The 10881-nt window shown below is 38.4% G+C and overlaps 1 long non-coding RNA gene across 5 annotated transcripts; it reads left to right on the top strand.

Moving 5' to 3' along the window:
* Positions 1–10513, top strand: LOC307004902. Of its 5 annotated transcripts, none has more exons than XR_013799176.1 (5): positions 1–1422; positions 1584–2529; positions 4846–4971; positions 5315–5412; positions 6851–7071. It is a non-coding gene; the product is annotated as an uncharacterized lncRNA (long non-coding RNA). The 5 variants fall into 5 exon arrangements; XR_013799178.1 differs by having other exon boundaries at positions 6653–7059; XR_013799175.1 differs by lacking the exons at positions 5315–5412; positions 6851–7071 and adding an exon at positions 10499–10513.
* The last annotated feature ends 368 nt before the right edge of the window (positions 10514–10881 follow it).

The following is a 10881-nucleotide window of genomic DNA, read 5'->3' as shown; positions in this document are numbered from 1 at the left end:
TGGGGGCGCCGACATTTTGGTGAGGTCGACAAGGTACCTCGCCTCTTTTGTTTTGGAAAAATTTAACGTTTGGGTGATGTTCTTCATGATGTTTTCCACAACATATATTTTTTATTTTATTTTTTACTACTTGACCAGTTCAATACGCGCTCCGAACCACTGATTCGGAACAAAAGATTCGAGAAGGTTTCGAAGCTCCATGAAGCAGCGATTCGAAAGCGGCCATCACTTTTTTGTAGACCACTTTCTACTACATAAAGATAGCTTTTTGTTTTTACAGCTACAGACGGTCGCAGAACTTGAAATAGCTTGAACTTGAGCACAGCATACATAATCAGACTGACTAACCTAATGTAAATGATTAACATAGAACATCATCAAACGTTTATCTCACTGAAGGCGTTTTTGCATTTAAAAACGCGAGATACGGGGGAAAACAATGTTTTGACGTTTTAAAACTAACGTGCATGTGGTGGATGGCTTGTATACCTATTTTGTTTTTTTGTGTGTGTTTATAAAGTTCCCGGTTGCTTTTATTCATGTTTGAATATGTTGCAATGTTTAGCTGATAAGTCCCTAGCGGGGCACTGTGTTCAAATCAATGGTCTCATGATCACCGCCGAATAAGACGAGACGAATGCTGATTCGTTGGAAACGAAATACGTCACTTCCGCAAGTTCGTTAAGTACGTAAGTCGTCCGTTCCTCGGCCACGTTTGTCATTCGTTTTTGAACGTCGAAGAGTTAGCAGCAGCAGCTGAATCCTGTGTTCCTTTTCGACTTTTTTTGGTTCAATTTCACTGTTATATTTCAATCAGTCGGTGGTTTTTGTATATCTCACATTTAGGCAACGACTGTGTATGTTTTTTTGTTTTTTTTTGGTAATGTGTCTTGAAGTTATGACAATGAACGGAAACTACCAGAAGGACACCGAGACCGCGCCTGTTCATAAGAAGAAATGGTCAAAATCAAACAGGAAGACTTTTTTGCGTGCAAAAATCAGCGAAAGGAGACGACGGGTCCGCGCCTGGTCAGTCAAGAGACCACAGCTGTGCCTGGACCGTGTCGACGGTAACGTTACAGCCAACGTTACGAGGAATAAAAGTTACGTTCCACCGGTTGCCATGGCACCAAGAAACACAACCCAGTATTTAATGGACCTGGTGTACGCTGAACGATTAGATGTTTCATTTGAGGCATGTGATGTAAGCCCTGATTTCACAATGCAGAGTCATCATGTTCAACTTGATGAGAACGTTTTCTCATCGTCGGACTCTGATTACGACAGATCTTTGGACTTTCAACAGCGAGACTTCGAGGACGTGTTCTTCAGGAATGAAATCTGACGTGTTTCCGAAACCTGACTTGATTTCGTCGGAACGAGACGACGACCTGGCAGCTGTGAAACCATAGACAGTAATATGTGCGTGACATGACAATGGTTTTATTGTTAACCTAGCACTATGTAAATGTGTGGTAATATCGAACAATGTTTTATTGAAACCAAGGCGTTCAACAGAATTCTTTGAGTTGCATGTTACGAGTTGAATTTGGTTTCATTTGTCGGCTCTCCTTGTCTCACAGCATTGCGCAGACTCCAACTCAGGGAGGCGGAACGCTCTGCGTCACAGCTACGCGATGACGTGTACGCCACGCCCCGCCTCCAGTACGGCCACCACCACGTGGCCTGCAGGTAAACCCGCTCCACCCTTAATGTACGCGGTGTTAGAGCGTTGCAGTAACCTGATGTCGCAATGTTTCTGAGCAAATGTGCATGCATTGTTCTGCCAACGGATGCATGTGTTTTGAGAGACTTTTACAGGTTGCTGATCCTCCTCGACGGATCTCAGCTGTCTGTGCAACCCACCCAGAGCCTTGGGACAAAGCCACATGGCTGCCTGGTCATCACTGCTGGGTAACTGTGGTAAATGTTTGAATGTGAGCTCACACAAGTGCACTCAGATCTTCATCTCATGTGATATGATCTTATTTTGTGAGAACTTTTGTAAATATCGATTGTATTAACTATTAAAACACACATTTGACTTTCATGTTGATTTTGTTTCTTGTTTATTATACATTGTATGAGTTTCATTCAAATATATGGGACAGGAAAATGAGCATAAATGCAGAGACTGCATGCACATATGCCTAACGACATCGGTATTGCCTGTATAGCAATCTGTCATTTCCATAAAGGTTTTAGTTGTATTAAAATGTTAGCACACAAAGGCCTAATGGTGGTGTGTGACCAGGTTTTCATGGACCTAAAATGCATTTAGAACTGGTTTTCAGCGAGGGTTCTGCCAGAGTACTCGAGACTAAATATTAAACAGGCAAAAATGTGTAGAACATGTTGTTCCCTCTGTCTCCACCACTCTAATCAGCATAGTTTACGTAACCACAAAATGAATTTGTTTTTTAAGTTAAATTGTGCCAGTTTTAATATTTGACGTGTGGGGTCTTTTGAATGTTGTCTTGCACAATTGGGGCCCATGGACTACTGCTGGAGCGAATGGATAATCTTAAGGTGAGAATATAACATGCATGTTTGTGAAATGTGAGTCAATTTCTAGTGTAATTGGGTCAGAATTAAGCTTCAATAACCTTTTTGTTCCTCTTAATTTAGTTCTACATTTACACCGTGTAGGCGGGGTTGAAATCAATGGGGCTAATCGTGTAATGTTAAAGTCTACCTTAGTCAATTTTATCCCTTAAATCTCTTTGAGTACCAAAATTACACATTTAAACGTTAATTCACTCCCCCAACCTTCATGCCTTAAAATACCTTGAATGTAACCACCCATGCCTCAGTATACATGGTTCTGTGAATATGCAAATTGCCCCGCCCCCCACTCACACCAGCTCATAGATCCACTCGTAAGATCACACAGCAGTTTGAAGGAGAGAATACTCGGCAATGATGTTATGAATCTGCATATGGTTGGTGTTCATATTAAAAGCACCACATAGGCATACACAATGATACAAGATTGTTTTTCACCACTTGGACTTTAAAATAGCCTATTGAAATAATACAACCAAAATCTGTTTTTAGTGTAAAGTTTGCCAATATTTTCTGTATACAGATAACTCTGTTATGACAATGATCTACCATAACAATAAAACCTTAAATCAACTGCAAAAATATATAAGTATACAACATAGGGATTAATGTAACCTCCTGAGTTGAGGATATTCATGTGTTCGTAATATGACGTGGTTGTATTCAGTTTACACAAATTACTGCACAAGTCTACATCCAAAAAGAGCACATTTGGAATAAAGGAAAGGCGCCTTGAATATGTTTGAAAATGAGCATGGACTGAAATCTATTAATGTATCAAGCTCATTTTCGGATCCATAGGGGGTAAATCAGGTTAGCCTATTCTTGAACAAAGTTCTTTATAAATACACGATTGCAATATTTGGGTTTTAAATATGTGCACACAGCAGTTCCTCAAATGAAACGTAAACAAGCTGTGGATCAGCTCTTCTGTTAACTGACTCTACATGATTGTTTTGAGCACAGGAACACTTTGTTCCTTTTCCTCACCGCACAGGGCGTTTTTTATTATTTGTTATAAACCATGTGGCAAACAGGTGCACCTGCCTAACTGGCTTACACCACAAGGTGGCCCTAAATTGCCACAGTAGAGTAAGTCCCACCACCGGAACTCTAGGAAGGCTGACAAGAGCAATGTGTTGATGATAATCCTAGTGCCACATTTAGAATAGTGCATGGCATCTGTTTGTGAGGGCCATGAAGCAATGGAGGAAAGCAGGACAGGGAAAAACCTCTCAAATTACACTGAGGACACAAACCACAAAAGAAGGAACTCAAACAAGGTAAAGCCAGTCTATTTCTCCATGGCCTGGTTTCACAGAGAGGGAGATAAAGCCAGGATTGTGTATCGTTCAATCAGGACCTTTCAGTAACTTTATGTATCTCAACTCCCACTTTACTTTAATAAGCCAAACTTTAGGTTTCGACTTCTCTTTTTATGATGAGTGTTTCTCCCACTCTGGCAATGCTATGTGTCAGCTCAGTTGCCCCGTGGTCCATCTGCCAAGAGTAATAGAAGAAACAACTCGTCCCTGGCCCACTGTGTGCTGTCGATGAGAATACAAGGCTTGTGCATTATGATTGATATGGAGCCCTGCAGCCAGGCCGCTCTGCCAGCCTATTGATTAGTCACCAGCCTGGCCTCATGGGAGGGCCTGTCCCTCGCTCATCCATCATGCACATTTTCTCCCCTTTTAGACAGGCAAGAAAAGTTACCAGGATAAGCTTCTACTTGAAGGAGCAGGCTCACCCATTTAGGCCATATCTCTAATCTATAGATTTTAGTAAATGGTACACTTAAGGTTGTAGGTAATTCATGCTGGTCTGGGTTTCATGAGATTTTAAGCTAAATCTAAACTAAATAGGTCATTATCTGTTATCTTTCCTTAATGTGATTCCAGTCCAGTCCATTCCCTTCACATCAAACTGTGGGTTTATAAAGATTTTTAGCTTTCAATTACATGTTTTTTTTATTTTGTAAGAAAAGGGGGATTTACATTCAATAGCTTATAATCTCAGAAAGCCCAATGACCTAAAATATTAAAATATGCAAAAGATTTTTGCAATGAAAAATATTTCAAACAAAAGAACAGCGAACTGAAATGTGTGTGTGTGTGTGTGTGTGTGTGTGTGTATATATATATGTATGTATGTAAGTTACTCAATATCAACTAGTCAAGCAAGGCTGTGATCACCTGCTGTTTATTGCTTGACTAAATCAGATGTTTATAATCACACTGTTTTACTGTCTGTTTTCCAACCTTATATTTCTCGCCTCAGGTTATGCGTTTATCGTATGCTATGGACAAAGCATGGAAAAACTTGGAAAAGCTGTTTGGTGATGGATGAATGGACCAGCCTTTTGGCCTTATAGGCAAAGCACCAGTTCAGTTCAAGAATATAAAGGTAAAGCCATTGAAAGCAATTTGTTTGCTTTTCTTTATTTTTGTGCAAAAAAAGGCTGTTTGCTCGTTGTATTTAAAATGCAACACTATTCTTAAGCAGTTTGTACTCCATTTCATTTTCTGCAGTTTCTTTAAATGGCAGAGTAGATTCATTTAACTAATTTGCTAAATTAAGGTTGAATTGATACATAATTAACACTCAAACTGAATTCCCATTGTTGAAACTGGGTATTGAATTTCTTAATTGAATTTGAAATGAGTTAAAATATTGCTGAGAGAATGCCCGATATTTATAAAACATGCATGTCTATAGACGTATAAAAACAGCACTTTGACCTTCACAGAGACAGGTGCCTGTGGCGTTGTGGTTGGACACACCCACGGAGTGGACTCTGTTCAGCCGAAAGAAAAGGTCACACAAATGTCGTGCAGTCATGTCCTTGTAAGTTTGATCAGACTTGATAGAAGCAAAACTGCTGCTTGGTTTCTTCCTGCTGTACTTTTCAACCTCCTAATAACTTCACACTACTCATTTAAACTATGTTGTGACGTGCGATGACTCCGCTAACAACCGTTGTGTTAAATTTGCATTGTTCAATAAACATTATATCATTATTACATTTCCACAATATGCACAGTAATCTGAAGTATCTATCTTACATTTATTATCTGATGCCTTGCAAGATTTTGACATTGACTGAATTAGAATAGCATTCTAGCATGCAACTCTTATTATTTCTTCCCAAGTGTTATAGCTGTTTTCTATCTAAATATATTTAAAAATGTATTTTATTCCTGTGATGGTAAAGCTGAATTTTCAGGATCATTACTCCAGTCTTCTGTGTAACATGATCCTTCAGAAATCATTCTAATATGCTGATTTGGTGCTCAATTATTAATAATGGTTCCAATTATTGTCAACGTTGAAAACATTTCAAAACATTTTCAGAACAGAATTTATTAGAATTAGATTTTTTTTATTTATTTTTTTTACATTATACAGTTTTCTTTACTGTCACTTTTGATCAATTTAATGAATCCTTGTTGAATAAAAGTATATATTTTTTATCTTACTTTCGCCCAAACTTTTGAATGGTAGTGTATCATGGTTTCCCCAACTAATATGGATTTAAGCAGCACAACTGTTTTTTTTTTTTATCATTGATGACAATAAGAAATGAGCATCAAAGCAGCTAATTTCTTTTGTATCATGTGACACTGAAGACTGATGCTGAAAATTCAGCTTTGCCATCGCATGACTACATTACATTTTAAAGTACAAGCAAATACAAAACCGTTATTCTAAATTGTATGTTTTTGTACTGTATTTTTCATCAAATAAACACAGCCTTGGTGAGCATAAGAGACTTCTTTCGAAAACATGAATAATTTTATAAATATTCTAAACGTTTGACTGGTAGTGTAGATGTATTTAAGTATCACTGATATACCAGAGAATAGGTGCGGAGCGTGTGGGAACCAAACATTAATGGTCAACCATGTGTGTTGTTGATGGTCTGTGGTTTCTTCTCTGAGATGCAGGTGTGAAAAATGACTAATCTGTCAAATGACAAATTGATATTGAGTTGAATGCTTTGAGCTTACTATTTTGCCTTGACCCAGTTGAGGCCCTAAAGCCTGCTCGCTGGGGCCATTTTAATGAATTTCTGTACCGGAAATAGGCCACGGGTGAGGGGGGCAGGGGCTTTGACGTGAGCGTGTGCACCTCCGGGAGCATCCCTCTCCTTCAACCTCGCCTCATTAGTCTGGGCAGTTGCAGAGCTGTTGTGTGTCACATCTATTTCGGTCCCCCTAAACTCCAAAGTGCTCCCTCAACTTATATCTTCCTGCATTCTCCATTTCATCTCTCGCCACCCAAGAGACGAGGTGGTAGAAACGCGATTGGCCCCTGCTCCGTCATCATCAAGGAGACAGTTTGGCAAGGAGGAATCGGACACTGAAGCGGTCGCTAACTGTGTCAAGGACGCAGAAGCAAAAACCTGCTACAGTTCACCTGTAAAACATCTGAGAGCACAAATGCAGAGAGGAACTGACCCACTAAACCAACTCACAACTCTCTGCACTCTCCCTTAAAGGGGGGGTACAATGGTGTTTCATATATTCAGAGTTGTTTACAGTGTTAAAGAGATGGATTCTCATGCTAATAATGGCCAAAGTTTGAAAAGTTATTTTGAACGAATAACAGAGAATTTCTGTGCTGAAAATCATACTTCCGGGTTGCAACACGTTTCGGCTGGTTTTTTTCTATCGTAGATCTAATGACGTAGACCAGAGTGGAACTCCTTATATGAGCATTGCTCTCGGAAAAGCGCGTTCACGCACACGTCGACCAGAGGAGAGAAAGACCGCGCTCATCGACGCGCTACTACCGGAAATCATCATCAGCAGCAGCGCTAAATAGGAATGGTTGATGTCAAGAATGTCTCCAAAAAAGTGTGTTTTGGGATGTGAGGGAAAGTTTACCTTGTTCAGCTTCCCAAAGAACCCAGTGTTACTGGAACAGTGGATGCAGTTTGTATGTTGTGGATGCTCCCGCTTGACTCTATAGCTCCGCCCACGCCCAGAATCAAGGACCTCGGCTTTTTCCGGATAGAATCGGAAAGCTGTATTTTTATTTTATAAATATGATGAAACTAAAGACTTTTTGGAGATATGAAGGACGCACTATTACTCTATAGGTACTCAAGATTAACATGAGATTGACTGAAACTAAGTATTTTACCCCCCCTTTAAATGAAAGGTGTAGTTCACACCAAAATAAAAACTTTGCCATTATTTACTCAGTTATTTTTGTTTCATTAGAACAACCCTAATTAATTTAATGTTGCTTGTTTGCATACAATGATGTCAAGCTTTAAAAAGCACTATTTGATTTGTTTTCATATGATGGATTTATGTGAGGAAAAGAGCCAAAATTATTTTCTGAATATTTTTCTGAATATATATGTGTATATATATATATATATATATATATATATATATATATATATATATAAAAATATATTTATTCAGAAAGTATGCATTAAATAATTAAAAGTGACAGTAAAGACATAACATTGCAAAATATTTTGTTTTATTCAAATAAATGCTGTTCTTTTGAACCTTCTATTCCTCAAATAGCCCTGTTTTCTTTGTGTGTTTTTTTTACAGTTTTAACAAAATATTAAGATAAATATTATCATGATTTAGTTTTCATAGTTAAGAAAGAAAATAAAAATATATGTATTGAGTAGCAAATCAACATCAGAAGAATCATGTGACCCTGAAGACGGGAGTAATGATGCTGAAAATTAAGCTTTGCAATCCCATAAATAAATGAATAAAATATTAATTTATATATATGTAACACAATTTTTATATATATAAAACACAAAATGTAAAAATAATTTTTCAATCAAATAAATTGCTGAGCAATCATGGTGAGCATATGAAATTTCTTTCAAAAACATAAAAAAATCGGACCATCTTAACTTTTGGACGGTAGTGTAACTGCATCCTAAATTATTTAATTTCAGTCTTATACAAAGCTATTGCAAGACTTTAAAATAGTGCAGAAGTTGTAAGGACAATACCTTTACAGTGTTGTTTTTTTGTGCTTTAAGGAGCTTGGCAGCTCAGAGAGAGAAAAAAAATAAACAACGTGTTTGTGATGACACATCAGAATTTTCATTTTTGGGTGAACTATTCCTTTTAAATGTGGCTGTTTCATAGCCGAAAAAATCTAGCAAATGACAAAAATGCGTCAAAATCTAGATTTTTGCACACATGTCATTGCATGCACCCATCACATCACTCTCATTGATTTATCCTTGTGTCGTGTATAGCCTGTCCCACCCAAACCTGGAATGTGCCTGTCATGCAATCGCTTAAAGCCTTTTGAAAGAGTAGAAAGAGCTCAGACAACGGTCCTACTGTTCAGCAGAAGACACTGCTCTGTTGATAAAATCAGACGTGTATACACCAGAAATGAAATAAGAGGACCTTCTTGTGCAAGTGTGTACAGACCAGCCTGAAACTTGAACTAAAGAAGCAGCAATTTTTTTTATTTTTATAAATCATTGTTAATTACGTCAATGGTGTCCTCCAATCTGATATTCTCCCACCTTTGGTTGGTGTTGTATATTTCAAGTCTATGAATGTACCTCCTATTAGTATTATTATGTAATACTGTGTGAAATCCAAGACGCTCTCGTCATAACATTCATAATCCGAGTGAGAAGTCGCACTTGACTCCAACACCTTATAAACACACTAATGTGATCCAAACACTATTGCTACAGGGGGGGGGGGAATCAACCGTAGTCTTCCCAGAATCATCCCATCGCACACTCGTAGGAGTTTCCGTCAGGCAGAATGAGAGGGATGCTGGCATGGAAGGTCTAAAAACGGCACTTTGTTGAGAGACAGACAGTAGCTTGATCAGGTCAAACCAGGTGGATCTGTGATGTGTGTTCATGACGTGGCTCTATGGTACCTCCCTGTATTTTGGCACATTTTGGAACAGTCATGGAATTTAGGATGGGCAACTTCAGGATTTACTTGATTTTCAGTGCAAGAAGTAGAGAGATGTCATGGGGTTCTGCGTTTATTTTGGCCTTTGTTGGATAATGATGCAAACACAATCACTATTGCAATCTTTAATTTTATAATGTAATTAGTAGTTTAGTTTATTATTTATTAATTTATTCCTTTTTAGTTGTATTCACATTTATTTGATTTAAATGTGAGATTAGTATTTGGGTTGAATATACCCATTTCTTTTCAGCACTTCTATGATTCAATTTCATTAGGATGATCTCACTCGTGTTGCAGCGTTCCTCGTTTAAACGTTGCTTTGAATTAAAGAGTCCGCTAAATAAATAAATATAAATGTAAATGTCAAAAATAAATAGCCTTTTTCATTCGTGCTCTAAATGCGCCGTGACTGAGAATTAGGAGAAATGTCAAAGTTTTCGAGATCACGGCCTTAGAATGGACAAACTGGCGGTGTTTGTCTAATGTTCATTTTGAAAGGAAAATAAAGTATAAATAGCCGCATCACAGACCTCGTAGTCTCCGTGTGCGGTGTGATTCATATCTCGTTAGAGAAGTCAGTCTCGTTAACCTCTCTGTAATTACCCAATGCGCAGCTCCGGCCCACAGCACACACAGCGTTGGCAAACTGAAGCCAGTGTGCGTCAGTCAGACACCAGTCAGGCTTCAGATCTCTCGGATGATTACTCCTACTCAATATTATTAATTCTACATCTCAAGTTTAGTGGTCGTCTTAACTGACGTATACAGCGACCCTGAAATGATCAAGCCTGTCCTTGTCCACTGGGCTATTTAAAAGCTGCAGTCATTTGTCAAATAATGCAATATGAATCCCTGAATGTGTGTGTTTCTGTGACCTTCTATGTTTTTTTTCCTCTGGTTTCTGGGATCTGTCTTGGTGATGTGCATAAGACTTTTTTTTCTTTTTTTTCTGTCCCTCCCTACTGTTCTCTTTCCATTCGGGGACATTTCAGAGCCTTGGGAACGGTTTCCATGGCGACCGGAACTGCAGACAAGGAGAGTGTGCTGAGACAGGGATGTGAACGCACTTGCACTCTCGTCTCATGTGGAGCGCTGCTTTGCCTCCTTCCTTCCATCTCATTTGTAAAATGAGATGCTATATTTGTTTGTTTTTTAAGTTGAGCTTTTTTCTTCTTGGTTCACATCATCAAGCTTATTAGACTGCTGGTTGCAATTAAAGCATATTATACTACTTTTAAAGACTTTATTACATTTTTATCACATCCAACTTGAAATGTAAGATTTTGCTGCATCAATTAAAAATGTCCATCCATCCATCCATCCATCCATCCATCCATCCATCCATCCATCCATCCATCCATCCATCCATCCATCC

The sequence above is a fragment of the Phoxinus phoxinus genome, assembly GCF_949152265.1.
Source record: "Phoxinus phoxinus genome assembly, chromosome: 9".
Lineage (NCBI taxonomy): Eukaryota > Metazoa > Chordata > Actinopteri > Cypriniformes > Leuciscidae > Phoxinus > Phoxinus phoxinus.
This window is presented reverse-complemented; position numbering and strand designations above follow the sequence as displayed.